The following is a 19,259-nucleotide window of genomic DNA, read 5'->3' on the forward strand; positions in this document are numbered from 1 at the left end:
TTCATAAACCACCCTTTATAGAGCAGTTCACCAGCTGATCAGGTCTGAATACTACTGTCATGGTCTGGGAGGCGCATCTCGTGCATGATCTCATTTGAGATAAGGTCCTGAAAGATATTTTATAATGTAAGTGTTAAATATTGCTGTTATGGTAATCTTGTTCAACAGTTGCTATAAATATCATAAATTTAAATCAAAACAAGTTTGTTGGCTTGTTGTTTTTGTTTCTTTATTTTTGCAATTTTAATCTCGTGATCATATGTGACTTAACGCTTTTCATAAATAATTTAAAAAAAATACGTTTAGTAGAAAATACTGTTTATAAATGTACTAATATATGTGGTCTCCTTTGGCTGTGTGAACTGGTCAGAAGTGTGACGTCTTTAAAATGCAATAACCTTTATTATATAGTTTTACCTCTCAACAAATCCATCTTTTCTTGGTCAAGGACAAGCTACAGGGCGCGGTTTCCCACTCCTGTTCCCCTCAAGTTGGCCTGCGCGAGCAGGGTAAAACCTGGTATAAATGTCCATACATCAGGTAGTCCCCCTTTTGCTCCCTTTTTTGGTAGGCGATGATGCACATTCTGTCCAATGGATCTTCCGATCAATGTAAATTTCACCTTGGGGGTTTAACCTTCAAATATAAAATATAAAAGTTCTTATTAAATATGGGGGAAAGAATTAATGACAAGAAATAGGTATAAATAAATTTTAAGATGACAATAACCATAAAATACAGCCATAATAATTCAAATGGTGTTTTTTTCCTTAAAATTGCATTACATTTTCTTATCCATTTACATTTCCCAGTGACAATACATAAATATGATAATGATCATAATTAATTAAATTCAAAAGAGATGCAGAAATGAAAATACAAACCTGTTACAGCTGTTCTTCAGTATTCCAAAAAAATGGCAGTTGTTGAACAATGAGACCATATCACTTTTACCATCCACTTTGAATTTTCTTTGCAACAAACTTATTGTTGATATACACATTGTTTACAAAAAATAACTTTCTGTGCTCCAAATAACTTGCTGAGCTCCAACCAATCAAAAGTGGTTTATTTTAAAATAGATGGTGCCAGAACCAATCAAAAGTCTATAAACACCCCTTTGTTTTGGCTAGATGGAGCACTGATAGGGATTAGTGTTTATGATGCTAATTGATCTCTTATCTGATCCTGATCTTATCTGATATTTATTGAATAATAATAATATTGAATAATACACAGCACACTTAGCACATTATATTTAATTGTTAATATTTCAATATAACATACTGAATGGTGTTAGCAAATAATAATAATATTATAAAAATTATTTAAATTGTCTTTTAAAATGTATGTTAATAGTCAATGTGGTAGACATTAATTGAATTGGGGTTTAATATCAGTGTAAGAAAGTTCAAATACTTATTTTTTATGTTGTGGAGATAAAATTGATTCTGGCACGCCCACATAATATTTTTGACACTTTCATTATTTTTAATTAGTTACCCACAGCCTGATTTAGTTGTACTTTTCCCTTTAAAAGCTGCTCTACTGATTCACATATTTTATGAGCAGACAAATTGCAACAATAAGACCATAAACATTATGTGAAGATAAAAAAGAATTCAGTACAATCCTCCTATTAAACACTATATCTCTGTCCTTTAACTTCAGTTAGTTGCTATAGTGTTGCTCTTTTTTATGAAGATGCACTAAAACTACACTTGTACAGAAAGAATTTTTTTTTTTGCAAATCAGAAGATACACTAATATGCACAAAAAATGCACTTTATTAAAAAAAAATGCACTTATTGCATAAAAAGATGCACTTTGTCTACAGAAGATACACTAAAAGTACAGTAAAATACACTTAAAGATAATGAAAACACAGATAAAAAAAATGCACTTTTGTTCACTTAATTATGAAATAAGTGCAGAAAAAATACACTTTTTGGTAAAAATGCAGAAAAATACACTTTTTAAAGCGTATTTTGTTAAAAAGTGCATTTTATTTTGAGAAGGGAAGGCTGCATAAGTGAAGCAAAAAGGCCATACAATATTTTTAATTATCATTGAATATTATAGTTATGCTGAATATAATTATCTTAACATTTTTATTAGTCTACTTAAAAGCTGGTAATTTCATCATCAAAGTCGGCAAAATTATCGCCAATTATCGCATACAGTAATTGTTTGTTAGTCACAATATTTTCCTTGAGTAATAGCTGTTTCAGTTTTTTTTTAAATTACAAGCCGTTAATTTTGTAATCAAAGTCGGCATAATTATCGCCAAATAGCACGTAGAAATTATCCATTAAAGAATTTTTTTTCTGAACTTTCTGTTTGCATCTTAAAGTGTAATTATATACAGAGACATACCCCGGTAGATAACGTTATCTACGTCTGTGTTATATAAGAAGACGAAGAACGTTTTATTCAAATCCGATATAATACATATCTACAATGCGTTAGGTCAAAATGACCCATGAGAATTGTTATAATGGCATAACATAGTCAATATCGTCAAAAAAGAACGTAACATGTACATGTATAGTGAACAACGTTTTTCTTAATTACTATGTAAAACAAAAAAATAATAATAAAATAAAATATACACATATCGATAAGTGACTGCTAAAAGACAACTATTTAATATATTTAACATATATAATTAAGTAAATAACAAATTATTATATATTATTAATTTCCTCTTAAACTATTTTTTGCAATGTTTAAAATATAAGATGTTGAAAGAATTTGCATGTACAAAAAAAAACTCGCTTATCAGACCGGGTCTCCAAGTGTCAAGGGTCATTCACAGTTTGCGGCATCTGTTTTGATAACGGATTAGTAGATGCCCACATATGGTGTAAAATGACACTTATTGGGACCTATTGATAATTACTTGCGCATTTCAAAATAGTTTCTTAACTGTTAACGATATAAAACTAGCTACATTAAATTTGGAAGAAATAAAATTGCTTTATTCTATGTTTTATTATCAAAAAATATATCTGATTGTCTATATTATTACGCATTTTATAAGCATTAAAAATATATTTAGCAAGGTTTATAATGTCTTTTTTATTAGTCGACTGCATTAGAATGTCAAATTTATTAAACGTTGGCCACCTTTGAAAATATGGTTTTAGATGTTCCTTTCATATTTCTCTATATAGAGGACAAACAAGTAAAAACTGATACTCGTTTTCTATAGCGCGTCCGTTGCAAAACTTACATTTTCTATTTTCGCATTGTATCTTATTATAACAACCTCTTTTGATCTCTAATTTATGTGGCGATAATCAAAACCGTGTTTGTGATGTTTTACTGCACGTGCATCATTGAATATCACAAAATATATTGTTGTTGTGATACTGTTATAACTTGTTCCAAGTATTTTTAACTAATAGCGGAATATATGTAATTTGCGCATTATGAATAGCGTGTATCGTCCATATACAGGAATAACTCAGATAGCATACAGGGAGGCGATGCGTCTCGGTGAAGTCACATATGTGTCTCGTTCATACAGAGGCAGAGGCCCTCGACAACGAAATGCGCACCCTAGAGATAGTTGACTGTATATTCTCTGTAATTTTTGTGGTAAACGTATTTTTTGTAATAAAGAAAATATTTTTTTTCATGTTTTATGTCATACTCCACTTTGATTTAATAGAAAATAGAATTCACATGTTAAACCATATTATTATGTAATTGAAATTAACTGAAATAATGTATATTTTCTAATTAAGAAAATAAAACATTTCATACATGCTTTATGTTGTACTCCGTTTATTATGTGTATTTGTTTGTAAACACAATTTGAAACTTAAAATAACAATTGCTTTAAGGCCTATTTGGTTCATTTTTTGGCCTTTTTAGTATGCTTTGGGGCCTTTTAAGTAAGGCCTTTTTGGTAATCAGCCTTTTTGGTATGCGGCCTTTTTGGTTTTCGGCCTTTCTGGACCTAAACCAGTTGCATGTGGTAGGTTTCCTATAATTCTTACTTGCTACAACCAAAGAAGGGTACAATTTCCCTTGGAATTTAGTGAAGGTCCATTGTCCGGGTAAAACATCATCTCTGAGTGCTGATTTCAAAACAATATACAAGGTCGTTTCCTCGATCAAATACACCAAGATTTTTGTTGTCTCCATCTTTTGTTAACGTCTTGAATATACCTATCCCGCTGAATCTAAGAGGCATCAGGCTCCCAAGTGTTTTCATTGGTAACTATGAATAGTACACTGGGCTAGAGGGCGCATTTGGTCATGTGATCCGCTCAGCAAGTAGAAATCGTTATGACGTCACACGAAGATGGATTCAACAACAACATTCAAAGATTTCTAGCAAAACTAACAAAAGGAATAAATTGATAGTTCATGAACTAAATTTATTCAGAGTTATTAGTTAGAAAATGTTTGATCAATAGGGAAGTTCAAGAACTATATTTGAATTCATGAACTGTTCAAGAACTTTTTGTGAGACATTGAATAGTTCATGAACTTGGATTCATTGATATAAAAGTTCATGAACTCGTATCTGGGTTCATGAACAGTTATAGAATCCCTAACAAAGTTCATGAACTTAAAATACATCAAAATAAAGTTTCAATAATTTTTTACAGGATTCATCAAATGTTCATGAACTATGCACAAATTCATGAAAAGTTAATGAACAGTTCATGAACTTCATGAACTGCTTTGCAGGGGCAATCATTTCATACGCATTAACTGTTCGCCAACATGCTGATGAAGTGTCAGCAATTCTAATGATTTAATTACAATGTTGAATTTTATTTTTAAGTTCTTTCAGTTATTCAATGGCCCTGGACACATTCCTTAAAGTGTAAGCCTTTCCACACAAGTGTTCAATGCCAAAAGTTAATTATTAAAGTCAAACTGCCTTTTATTTCTATTTTTGGTAAAAAAAACAGAACTTTCAAGCCTAAGCTTTATCCTGGAATTATCCAGGGAATTCCTGCAGAAATTCCAGCAGATATCATCAGCCATTTCCCGTCAAAACCATGACCACTTAAGACTGTGGTGCTGTTTTACAAAAGGAAGGCCATATGACTATGGTCTACCATGGAAGACCATGGTCATATGATCATGGCCAACCACGTTTTGTTAAATGGCACCCTGGTCTTTGACCATGGTCATCATGACCATGATATTTGGCCATGGTAAACCATGTTATTTTGCCATGGTCAACCATGATATTTAGCCATGGTCAACCATGGTATTTTACCATGGTCAACCATGCTCATGATGACCATGGCCAAAGACTGTGGTGTCATTTATCAAAACATTGTCTGCCATGGTAAACCATGGTATATCATGTTGATATGGCCTTCATTTCGCCTGTGATTTTTATGCAACTTCGCTTTTCTCACATGAACACTAAAGGCAGCTCCTGCCCACGTTCAAGGGAAAAGTCAGTAAGACATATGTTATTTTAGTGGTTTAGATTCTAATATTAAGTCAGTTTTATTATTCTAAAAAGTCAGTTTAAACCATCCTGGTCTATTAGTGTATTTTAATATTTATTCAGTTCTCTTATCAAATCAGTCAGTTAAAACATTTAGTCTGTTGGTGTGTATTCTAGTGTTTAGTATTTGACTTGCACTTCCAAATTAACTGCGTATAATGGCATTTGTTCAGGGATCATATTTTTTTCGATTTTGTCAGTCCTAGACTGATTGGTGTTATGAAAGACCAATTGAAAATTCCAAACAGTTGGTCCGATTCTGTTTGCTAAAATTCCCATGTCATGAAATCGATTACACAGTGTACATGCTAACACGCCCTAATGACATTCTTATCTCGATAAGGTGTGATAAACCATTCGCTGCAGTCTCTAAACCGGTCAGGACCGGTTTATTGCATGTCAGTCCAAGAATCAAAATCTTGTGAACAGCAGATTAAAGATGCATCCAAAAAGCTGCGTCTGAAAGCACGCGCTGTAACTAAACAAAACATGCCGATACATTTTCCACCAGCGTTTTAATCCGGTAATATAATTATGAATGAAAGTCGCGGATTTGATCGACAGAACAGCCGAAAGTTATTTTTATGGGCGGAACTTCACATAAAATAGTACACAAGAAAATAATATACATTGTATAAAACTTTAGTAAAACCGTGTTAGAATCGAAATAATTCGTGTTATTTATACTTTGTTGTTGAATTAACTCACGACCGGAAAATTAGATGCGTGGTTTCAAATGTTTGGCTCTCGTGATTAAATCTCTACGCATCTTAACTATCGGCCGTGGGTTATTTGACAACAAACTATAATGTACACAAATTATTTCTTAATTATTTGGTGTGTTATTGTCAGTATTAAACCTACGCAAAGACATTTGTTTGGTTCAGTGCATGTTTGTTAGCTATTATCAAGTCGACAACAATTTAAAACATTGGTATAGACTTATGAAAAGGTCTGATAAAACAGCACACGAAACAAGAATAAAATAGCAAATTATGAAACCAGTTGAAAAAACTCGTTCCGTTTAAAAAAAAATGCCTCAGGGAATTTTACTTGTACATTTATTATACCACCTTCATGAATGGCAAAATCATTGGTAAATATTTTAACGTAATTTGTCATGTTTTCGGACATAAAATTTCTGATACTTTTTCCCCATTTATATCCGGACCGATTGATGATGCAGGAAAATAAGATCCCTGCATTTGTTATATGTTTTATTATACTACTAGTGTAGTTTAGCCTGGGTTAACAGGTGGCTAGGGAAAGAAGAATAATAAGCCTGTTACAATAGAACAACCTTGTTAGCACTCTAAAAGTTACATTTATAGTTTACTCTTCATGAAACTTGGCCAGAACATTTGTTCTAATGATATCTTGGGCAGCACAGAACAGGTCAGTTCCTCCTTTATCTCTCAGGTGAGCAACTTTGGGTCTTTCAGGCCCTCTTATTTTCAGATATGTGCCATAATTTTCAAAATAAGTGAATGGCCGAGCTATAAAACTTGATGAAACTGAGGAGGATAGGCTAAACTGAAATATGTTCTTTTCTTTCAATATAAATATTTAATTGTATGCACTTGAGGTGTATTTTTAAGCAGTAATAGACTGAGTGCACATGTTCCTCGCCAAAACCAAGGCATTATTACTTTTAAATCGTGTGTATTGGTATTCAACATTTCCATGATAGAATATTTGAGGAAAACATTAGAATATTAATGAAACTTGCCTGCTAAAATTTTCCGAGTGGTTACGGAAATTATCGATCGTTGGTTTCCGGAAAACAATATATCACGGTATTTCTGCAAAACACGATGATTTCGCCCAATGATTTAGTAGTGACTGACTTTTACTGTTTCATAAAAATATGACTCTGATTCTCATTTCAGAAATAAAGAGAATTAAACCTAGGTTAAAAGTACAGATATAACACCCCCTGCAAAATGTTGTTCTGCAGTTCACGAATAATTCGTACTCTGTTCATGAACTGTTCGTGAACTGAGTTCATGAATTGTTCACGAATAGTCAGTGAACAGAAAATGAGCCACATTTGTGAAATGTTCTTGAAATTTTAGTTCATGAACTGTTCATGAACACTAATGGCATGAAGTGTTCATGAACTATTCTTGAACCCTTATGGCATGAAGTGTTCATGAACTATTCTTGAAAAATTATGGCATGAAATGTTCATGAACTATTCATTAACACCAATGGCATGAAGTGTTCTTGAACAGTTCATGAACAACACAATTCTTGAAAAATTCTTCAGGGTTTTGCTGTTCATGAACAGTTCATGAACATTTTTCTTCTATTTTTCAATGGCTCATGTTCTGTTCACAGACTGTCAGTGAATAGTTCATGAACCATAGTTCTTCAAGAGTTCATGAACTGAGGTGGCATGAAGTGTTCATGAACTTTTCATGAACAAGAATTTGTCAATTTATGCAAAGGTTATCATAAGTGTTACCAAAGCTCAACAAACAGGTCAGGGTAAGAATAAACAAGTCTTGTATTAGCACTTAACATATTGATAGCAACATATAACAATAATTTGAATATAACACTAATAACTGAGATACAAGTGGTTTGATAATACTCTTTAAATTTCATAATACATCTTTGCACTATATGTTCATGAATAATTCATGTATTGAAAAGATCATTAGTCTCATTTTCAGTTCAAGACTCATTTACTAATCAATGGTTTCCCTGAAATGGTTACACTTACAGTGCCAAAGAACTTGAAATGGAACCAATGGCTGATCAGTTCAGCAGGTAATTTATTAAAGACTTACATTTTCAAATATAACATAAACCATGTGACTTCCGTTTCAACTTCCTGTGCACACAATATTCTTTCTTTGTAAAATCAGCAATGCAATGTACATGTTTGAGTTCTTGATATCATCTTAAACTGTTCTTGAAATAAGATGTCCTTAAAACATTCTTAAACTTGTCTTTTAAGTCTTCCAAGAACAATGACAGATCCTTTTAAGAACATATTGGATTCTTAAAAAGTCCATCATATGTTCAAAAACATTGTGTAGACCTGTTTAAGAAGATCAGAAGGAAACATGTTGTTCAAATAAGTTCTTAAAGTGTTCAAGAATAGTTTAAGAATAATTCAAGAACAGGAAAGGTCCTTAAAAAGTTATTGAACTGTTCCTGAAGGCAGTTCTTGAACAGTTCTTGTACAAATGTTCTTAAAATTCTCTAGAACAGGTCAAGAACTCTTACTTACAGTGGTGAAAATACTATGCATATTCATACTAACTTCACAGGTTTCACAAATCTACAAGATTAGTATGCTAGACATTTCAATATTACTTTCAAAAATATTTATGAAACATCTAGCACAAAGGAATTCATGAATTATTCATGATGGATCCTCAAAGTCTGTCTCAGAAAAGTCATCAGAAATAATTGTTCATGAAATGTTCATTACTAAGAATTTATGGTTAGATGAAGAACTGTTCATGAACTTTGAAGTGTTCAACAAAAATTCATAAACTGTTCATGAATGTGTCTTAAGAACAGTTCATGTCCAAAAGTTCATGAACCAAGATCAGGAACTTTTTGAGAACGGTTCATGAACAATTCCTGATTGGCTTGAAGTGTTCATGAAATCATGAACAACATTTCGCCAAGGTAGACACCACACAATCTAGACATAACAGGTTTGTTTCTACATGTCTCTGGCAAGTTATTAACCCTTTGCATGCTGGGAAATTTGTCGTTTGCTAAAATGTTATCTGCTGAATTTCTAAAATTAGCATTTTCTTCGTTTTTTTTCAAAGAATACTATCAGCATAGAAAACAGTTTGGATCCTGACGTTTTGTGGCGTCTAATCTGGATCCAAACTGTTTGCAAAGGCCTTCAAAATTTGGCTCCAGCACTGAAAGAGTTTTATGGCCTCTTGTTTTGGTTATTGAGATGTCCAGTAGAATATATTTAATATTTCATTTGTTTAAGTATTTGAGGAGTGCAGCTTTAAGGGTTTCACACTTGTGGTAAGTTAAACAAACTTTATTTAATGCTATCCGGTGGTTTATACAGAAATATCAGTGAATTAAAACTGATAATTTCACTGTTTCAAACAATGAAAATTTTCAGTGAAAATTATCGATATCGTCCAGTAGCTATTTTGAAGACAGACGACGATATAAACTCTGTATTCAAAGTATACAGTGTCTGCGCATGAATGACCCAATATTATCCAATAGCTCCTCCCGTTCCCACGTTTCATTCGACAACGTCATTTCATGTGTAAGCGAGCTCAATGTTGATTGGCCAGCTACCATGCGCATTTCAATAACAATAAGGTCAAGTGATGTCTCATAATTGGGTACAGCACGGGTTTCGTTTACTGTTCGAATTGCAAAAACTTTCATTAAACAAAGAGACAAATATAGAAAACCAGTCCGATATAAATGGCGGATGTTTTCAATAAAATTTTACTAGATTTTCGCATTTTCGCAAATAAGATTTTTATTGAGCCAAATTCTCAATATTATGCAAATGGCTCAAATGGCGAACGACAGCGCGAGCCCTGCCTGTTGCACCCCTTTGATGTAATGGTGTAGTTCAAAATGGCTACCGCAAAGCGAATAACAAACGATTAAGTTGAAAATTTGCACAGGAAAAATTTTGTTTTGCTCTAAACTCAAATATTATACGCACCCCCTACTTGAAGAAAAAATCAGCAGGTAAAAAAGTGTGTATTATATTCATGGATTTACAGTAAACGGTGAAAAAAAGGATAAAATAAAATGAAAATTTGTTGGATTTGGAGGAATATCGATTATAATTCACATGTGATCATAGAAACTATATTATTTTCTATGATCAATGGTGAATTAAAATCGATAATCCACTGAATTCAACAAATGTCCTCTATGTAATTGCTTTTATTTTGATGGCATTAAATGATTCTGTAATATTGTAACTGTTACATGTATCAATGTAATAAGGGGGTAACACATGCTATGGTTTTCGGCAATATAGTGAGGAGTTACCTTTCAGACTTATTATTCAAGAAGAAAAAAAGTTCCAGGTATAATTATTATAAATACAATAAAACAACAACAAACCATTTGTGTTGGAGTGTTGAACTTTTGTTAAATTTGTAATAAGCATTATAATGAAAAAGATATGTTGTTTTTAAGTCAAAATTGTGGCTGTTATTGCATGAGCCCGATTCCCAATTAAAAAAAGTATATTTTTTTCCAAATGAATGCCTTACATTGGCAATTAAAGGTTACAAAAAACACAACATTATTATTAGTTTTTTATTTAATAAAATGCAAGATTGAGAGTTTTTCTCTATACAGCTGTGTAAGTTGAATCTTAGTTAAATTATGTTGAAAACCCTTTAACTTTTATTTTTTAAATAATTGTTATGAAAAAACATCAAGTTTCCAATTTTAGTCAAAGTGGGGCAATTTTTTCTAATCCAAAGTGCCCAAGCCCCCTTGCCTAAATGGTGAAAAAACAACAACACCAAGCCTCAACATATCCTATTAAACCAATTCATATTTGTAGTTTGTATTCACTGTGGTTTGTTAACACTTCAACAGCATCCTAGTAGTGATAATTATTCCACAAGAGTGGGACTTGAAGGATCAGCTTGACGCTAGGACCTGACAGACCCACCAGCTGTAGGCTTACTGTCATATGAAGAGGACGTACTTAAGACCCCCTATCAATAACTGATATTTCTAGAAGTTCATTCAGTGTTGTAAGATCTATAGATGGTGTTTCTTATTGGTTAACTGAGCTTCTATAAGGGGTGTGCTTATATACTGTGGACTGGTTGTTGTTGTTTGTGGCTATATACACATGTGTATAAGGATGTTTTCATGCCTACTTACTTGGTGAGACATTTGCATTCACTTTGTGACAAGGATGTATTTGAAATATAGCTTTTGATAGCGATTAAAATTGCTTAAGTTTGTGAAGAAAATCCCATTTCGAAAGTTGTTTTGAAGTGTTGACTGTGTTTGATAGGTAAGGTATATTTGTTGTTTGTGTAAAATTACTTTTCTAAATTATTTTCAAATAGGATATTTTATTTTTACTTGAATATTTAATTCAATTGTAAATTTAAACTTTTGATATAATTGCAACAATTGGTTTTATATACATTTAGATTAAGTTTTGATTTTGCAGAATTACAAGGTTTGTGCAGGTAATGATGGGGAAGGTTTGTGCAGGTAATGAGGTTTGTGCAGGTAATGATGGGGAAGGTTTGTGCAGGTAATGAGGTTTGTGCAGGTAATGATGGGGAAGGTTTGTGCAGGTAATGAGGTTTGTGCAGGTAATGATGGGGAAGGTTTGTGCAGGTAATGAGGTTTGTGCAGGTAATGATGGGGAAGGTTTGTGCAGGTAATGAGGTTTGTGCAGGTAAGGATGGGGAGTCTACTGCTAATCTTAGCACTCCAATAATTTATAAACATGTAGTTTTATTAAATAACAAATAAAAACATTTTCAGATGATGACTCTTTATAGATATTTGTGTTTTGTTCTGATAAAACTGGGCATAATACATGTGCGTAAAGTGTCGTCCCAGATTAGCCTGTGCAGTCCAATCTCGCTCTGCGGTCAAGAGCTATGGTGTACTCTATTAAGTCGCGTAAGGTTTTGTATTATCATCAGGGGACAGGGTAGCTGCTCACCTCACTGCCACATGAATATGTCCTTGGTGTTTTTTTTCATGATTTGGGGAAAGGGACTGACCTTCCATTTTGGGAAAACGTTAATGACAAAACTGAGAAATGGGAAGAAATGTCCCAAAGTAAGCTTGAAATTTGGGGAAAATTGCTTGATTGTAAAGAAATTCTCTTAGGAGCAATGTGCCTTTCTCTTGTGGGAAAGGGCCTTAGTTATAGGACCCTTTCTATAAAATAAAAAGCCGTGTGCCCTCTATTAAAATTTTGCAAAGTTTGAATACCCATGAGTTAACTGCTTTCACTTTTATGGTGGCCTCATGTGGGTCTTTCATGGGTCAAGAAATGATTTCTGCAGTCATTCTCTCCTTTACCTGTGATCTAAGTAGGGCAGTTGTCAGCGTATTAGCATAAGTATTCGCCTTTAAATCCGCTTAAACACACAGGAAAAACGTAAGTTTGATAACTCGGCTACCCCAATGTCAGTGTAATACTGTTGAGAACTGCAAAATATGCAACTGAACATATAAACATTAACAATCTTTAAATAGAATACATGATACTAATCTACTTAAGATGAAAGGCTCCACCAAACATTTACCCATCTTAAAAAGTAATTGAAAACTACAACAATAAAACCATGATAAAACTTGGTATAATGTACAGAATACATTGGTTTGAAGGATTTGTTTTACTGAAAAAATGTACAATAAAAAAAAATAATTAACCACTACATTGCCCATAATGTTATGCACTAATTGGCTTTATATTTGTAAAATAAGTTTAAAGCTGTTTTGTAGCTTTTGTGTATGAAATGTACACTGTGCCATGGTATCAAATTGTTTGCCTTAAATAGGATTCATTTTTTTGTAAATGAAGACTTGATAGTTTATTCTGATTAAAATGACGTACTTCCAAATATAATGACTGATGTCAAGGCCTTAAATAACCTGATATAAATAATATAATTGTCCCCTACCGGTTTCACCGGAGGGGACTTATGGTTTGCACTCCGTCTGTCAGTCCGTCCGTCCGTCACACTTTTCTGGATCCTGCAATAACTTTAAAAGTTCTTAATATTTTTTCATGAAACTTGAAACATAGATAGATGGCAATATGGACATTATGCATGTCATTTCATTCTGTTCCTACGTCAAAAATTCTGGTTGCTATGGCAACAAATAGACTAGAAATACTGCTGAAGATGGTGGTTTTCTGGATCCTGTGATAACTTTAAAAGTTATGAATATTTTTTTTTGAAACTTGGAACATGTCTGAAAATGGTGGAATTTCTGACAATGGTGGAGCCGGTAGGGGACCGTATTGCTTGACAATAGCCTTGTTATATCAGAAGGTATAAAAGGAACTAAAATGATAAAATGAACTTCAGTTTGTGAATTCAAGTAAAGAACTTGAAACTGATTAATACCAGCTACAATATTAGAAAACATTTGACAATGTTATGTTTATTTGCTAAGGAAAATAAGCCTTCTAACCATGGCAACGTTCTGATGTTAAACTCTTAAATTGCAACTTAAAACTTTCTGAAGAATCAAAACAACTTACATCCTGAAAGACTGCTTCAGGGTGATTTATTTGTCATAATTTCCTTTTTTAATCAATAGGGAGAGGATTTTGTAATTAAATCGGCAAAAGAAAACATTAACAGTTAACGTCAATTAAAATTAACTGCAGTTGTCAAAACTCTTGACAAAGGTGAATTACAACACAGCCAGATGAAATTAATTAATTAAATTTCTGTTGGTTATTTAGTAATATTGTACACACATACATTTTAGCCAATGGATTTTATGTCACATCATGACATCAGATATGAAAAAAAAACTATGTTGAATTAAATTTGAATAAAATTCAGTTGATAACAGTTGATAATGAGGAGTTGATCTTAAGTCAAAATGTCCCATGATTTTAACCATTATCCTTGCTCTGGGAAAACAGGGCTAAATGCATGTGATTTTAAATGTCGTCCCATATTAGCCTGTGCGGGCTAGTAAGGGATGGCATTTTTCTCCTTTATATGGTATTGGTCTTCTTAAGGAAGTTATCTCTTCGGAGAATCCAGTTAAGACTGTGTTTCATCCCTCAGATAAGCCTGTGCTAATATATGCACAGGCTTTATATACATTAGTACAGATTTAAGCTTCATTAAGAGAAAGGAATTAAACTTTACACAATTTTGTTTCCCAAAACATCATGGAGTAAATTCATAACAAATATAGCCCTAGGCTGTATTTTTGGAATCTGTATACAAGATCAGGTCAACTGCGAAAGATACTATCAATGAATTTGTATAATTGACTGCTGAAAGCAATTTACTGAATCTGACCACCACTATCTTTTACAGTGTGCGGTAGGGTTGGGGTCATTTACAAAAGGTCATGTTTGGTTGACTTTAATTTTTCATGTCAGTGAATTTGTCAGTAAATAAATTAGAAGGCAAAAATCCAAATAGTCTTTAATTTAGAGCCAACATTTTTTGTGGAGCTAGCGATTGCATGACCATAGCTCAAGCTCAGTTGTTAAACCCTAGAAAACAAATCAGAGGATCACAAGTTTGATTCTAGGCACGCCAACATAACATGATAATTATCCCTGGCAGATGAGGGAGGGATATAGAATTGGCGTTGTCCATCCGCCTGCCTGTTGGTCATTCAGTCCGTCAGTCTGTCTAAAAGCTTTTTAGGGCTATATCTCAGAAACTATATCTCAGATATTCAACATTGAGAAGTGCCATGTAGATAGATAGATAGATAGATTTATTCGGCATATACATGTCAAATAATGCACAAGAACCATAACCTTACACTTTCTTAAGTAAGAGTTATTGCCCTTTGTTTGTTTGTATGATGTAAATTTTCAGGGCTATATCTCAGATACCATGCAAGACTTCAACATTGAACTTCATGGGTGTATTGATATTTATGAGGAGAAGTGCTATGCTAAAGAACCATAACCCTTCGTTTTTAAGCTAACCTGATCACAACGTGCTCATGGTGAGCTTTTGTGATTGCTTTTTTTCCGTCGTCCGTTGTGCAGCGTCAACATTTGCCTTGTTAACTCTCTAGAGGCCACATTTATTGTCCAATCTTCATTAAATTTGGTCAGAAGATTGGTTACAATGATATGTTGGATGAGTTTGAAAATGGCTACGTTTGCTTGAAAAACATGGCTGCCAAGGGGCGGGGCATTTTTCCTTATATGGCTATATTTGGCTTTAGTAAAATCTTGTTAACACTCTAGAGGCCACATTTATTGTCTGATTTTCAAAACCTAGATTTTCAAAACCTAAACGCAAAGTGTGACGGACAGACGGAGGGACAGACAGTCCGATCACTATATGCCCTCCTTCTGAGGGCATAAAAATAATTATACAAAACAATTTGCCTGCTGTCCGTTAAGATTGTTATTTTATTGGTTTAAGTTCTATCTTATGTGTGCACTGAATTATTGATATTACTGGAAACTTATGATTTTATAATACAAAATGGAGCAAATCATAAAATATTTAAGAAATCTATTGTTTTGCCTATCTATTAAGATAATAAGGTTAATGATAATCAATTTGCAGTATTTTCCATGTTTATGTAATCTTTGATCAGCAAATGTGTATACAAATATTGACAATACCATAAAACTTTGTTAAATTTTTCACACCAAATGCCAATGTATGCAAATATGCAAATTTTTTGTGAAACATGTGTTGAAAAAGTTAAAAAATAAAAAAAGTTCCCTTTTTAAGAATGTTAATGTTATTTCTATAACCCTTACTTTTGTATTGCAGAGAAAAAAAAAGTATTGCTTACCATTAATATTTCCTGCAATACTGTAGTAAGTTGACTTACAACAGTATTGCAGGGAATTCAAAATCCCGAACATGTCCAATTTCAGCGCAAGAGAGTAGTAATTCAATTAATTCTACTAAGTTATTATTTTTATTAAGATATATTTTCTTGATTATATGAAATATGTTTGTTTCTCCATTCTTTAATAAAATGTGAAGTATTTTGTTGTTAACAATAAGAATGGAGAAAATGTGCTGTTTTTTGCTTCTCCTGTAAAATTTCAAAAAAGGCAGTTAAGACATTCTTGCGGGCATTTTCCTCCATGGCAATTCAAAACACTATTAAACATGGTTAACATACATGAACAACATTTGTCACATTTCTGCCACTGTAGAATGCTTCTTGAATTTGAAACATCAGAATTCAAAAAGTTATGTAAATTGGGTGCACTTGTGTAAAATGACTATTATGTGGCCAGTGTGATTAATTGTATGAAAAAGTACACTATAATAATTTTTCCATGGAAACTTATATATATATATATAAATTTAATATATTATAATTTAAAAGCTGGCAGTGAAATATTTACTTTAGTAAAAGCATGATATCATATTTCATTGCTAAATTAAATTTTGTGTGTGTTCATTTCATGTATTAAAATGAAAAAGATTGCTGTGATATCAAATGTTTGTAAAAATATGATACCATTTATCATTATGATTAAGCTGTTTTCTTTTCTAGTGTTCATATCTTCTGATTATTTATCCTTCTTGGCCTGTTACACTGACGTAAACCTTATAATATAAATCGGAAAATCTGTAGAAGAAAATTACCATAGACGTTATCTTCTGTTCTTACAAATGGCAGCTATTTTGATATGGTCTTCTCTATATTTGGACTGCTAGGCAGTAAACGGTTAAATTCGATCATGATTTACTGGAAAACTGCATGAAGTCCCTCGCTTTTCTCTGGGATTGTGTTCAATGGACCGTAATTAGGAAGATTGGGGATTTGTTTATTATGGCTCATGATTCTTTGTGTTATGCCAATTGTAGTCATGTTTCTGTCAAGAAAATTTGAGTTTTTGTCGAGCAGTATATGTGTGTGTTGTTATTGATTGGATTTTATGACCATATTTATGCAATTCTTTAACTATGAAATTTTTAAATGAGTTTTTATTAAGAACCCAGTTTAAACTCATATTTTCTGCTTATTTACATGTGGGTCTAATTTAAAAAAAAAGCTTAATTGATTATGCATTATCATTCGAACTAAGGTTAGCTCAAATCAATGTGTCAATTTGTGAGAATTTCATGTAATGCAATAGCATTTAATGGTACAAATTTGTTGTTTGTACCTATTGATAAGTTTTGATCTGTAAGAGTCATTTGTATATATTTTTTGGGTACATTTTATTTTGAGTGTAATTTGAAATGATATATCTGACATTTATGCATCATATACTGTAAAACCATTAAATTTCGTGTGGTACGAATTTTCGTGGATTTCGTTGTTCCGCTGAACCACAATTTTAGTACCAACGATTATTTTTACATTTTTAATCCGAAATCGGTCCTTTTCGAATGTCATTTCCGACATTCTCTATTGTTTTTGGTTATCTGAGTTATTTGATTGAGATATGCTAGGTAATACAATATGTTGTTTTCTTGATCAGTGTTTGGGTAATAATACTTTTTAAATCAAGCACGGAATTTAAACTGTACATCAACGATTGTTCTCTTTTACGTGACATCGTCAAATTAACAGTTTGCAGATTTATCACATATGTCAATTAGTGCCAATTAAAGTTAAAAGAGACATAACGGTTTTCACACCTGTATTTTGGGGACCTTATTACTCAATTGTTACTGCTAGGGGACCGATTGAGCAGAGAATTGCAAATATTGTCAAAACAACATTGATGGCCATTAGCGAGCGGGGACCCACAAGATCGCTGCTTATTCGCTCTTATCAACAATGATCGGCAACACTTTCATGCTTCAGTGCACATTAATCCAAGCCTTGCTGTCAACACACATTAGCAGATTATTCTTCGTTATTACTCTGGTTGTTTTAAGAAAAGATTAATTATTATGACTGTCAATCTTCCCCGAAAATTTGAAATCCACAAAATTACGTGTCAACGAATTATTTGTTTTTTATTTAACCACGAAATTTCATACCGACGAATTTCTATACGTTTACAGTATATCATGAATATGATTGCTAATTGAGTGTCATATTTTTAGGCTTGTTTATTAATTTTTGAGACAATTTTTTCCTTATCTGGTATTCAATGTTGTTGCATAATAGTGTATCATGCACATAAACAATTTGCATTAAAGAGATTTGATCAAAGTTGAAAAGATTAAGACAAAAAAAGAGAATGCACAGGGAAATGTCAAGAATTAAGACTATCCAAAAAAAAGTAAATTCTGGGATTCAAACCTGTGAGGTACTGGATAGCAACAGACTCACGCTCAACCACTTGGCTATTCAAAGCATGACTAATATAGGAGATAATATATCACTGAAAAGGGAAAGCGTATCATATGATGTTGGTTTTAAACTAAAATAGTAAAGGTCATAAAGTATTTTAAGTCCCACACTTAACTGTTCACAATAAGGCAGGGGAAATAGCTTTGTGAAAAAGTTTTGCTTTTAAAATAGCAGTAGTCTTGATTGAAGAAATTGTTGTTTGGGAACAAGTTTTCATTTTAAAGTCAATTTTCCACATTAATATGATATGTATAATAATTCTTACTATGCCTTAATATTTATGTCATTAATATTGCCATGACTGTCAACCATAAGCACACTGTAAACAAACTTCCATCACATGGGCTCCACTTCTCTGTCAATTCCATGGAATCCTGATTGAATCAGAGATGGATTTGACATGTCCTCTGCTAATTATTTTCATCTATTTAGAATGCTCTAGAGTGCATTAACGCTGGACTGGAATTGACACATGTTGGGCAAAATGGCAGTAATTTGTAGGTTTATTATACTCCTGCAGTTGAGTGTCAAAGAATAGTTAATGCTAATGAAATTCTTCCATTTTGAAACCTGAGAGATCTTGTCAGGAGTTTTGTTCTTCAAAAATATATAGAAGTGGGGATAATTTGTAGTTATGATTATAGTTGGATTTAGACATAATTATAGTATTTATCAGTGAAATTGTACCCAGAAAAAGGTGTGTTTGCCATTTGGGGGTAACATGAATGTTGTACAGTCTATTAGCAATTGAAAAAAAGTTGCCGCTGTAGTTACTAATATAATTGCATTTTCTGTATATTGA

The 19,259-nt window shown here is 32.6% G+C and overlaps 1 protein-coding gene across 4 annotated transcripts in view; it reads left to right on the forward strand.

Moving 5' to 3' along the window:
- Window positions 1–19,259, forward strand: part of LOC127850191 (FAD-dependent oxidoreductase domain-containing protein 2-like) — a 107,000-nt gene that overhangs the window by 15,078 nt on the left and 72,663 nt on the right. Inside the window, exons 2-3 of one of the 4 annotated variants that reach the window (XM_052383025.1) lie at window positions 7,378–7,421; window positions 9,139–9,165. The exons of 2 other annotated variants lie outside the window; for them this stretch is intronic. The gene's annotated coding sequence lies outside the window, so the exon portion shown is untranslated. Of the gene's footprint in view, window positions 1–7,377; window positions 7,422–9,138; window positions 9,166–11,364; window positions 11,496–19,259 lie in introns of those variants that run through there. One more of the 4 variants, XM_052383026.1, reaches the window with a different exon arrangement.

The sequence above is a fragment of the Dreissena polymorpha genome, chromosome 11, assembly GCF_020536995.1.
Source record: "Dreissena polymorpha isolate Duluth1 chromosome 11, UMN_Dpol_1.0, whole genome shotgun sequence".
NCBI lineage: Eukaryota > Metazoa > Mollusca > Bivalvia > Myida > Dreissenidae > Dreissena > Dreissena polymorpha.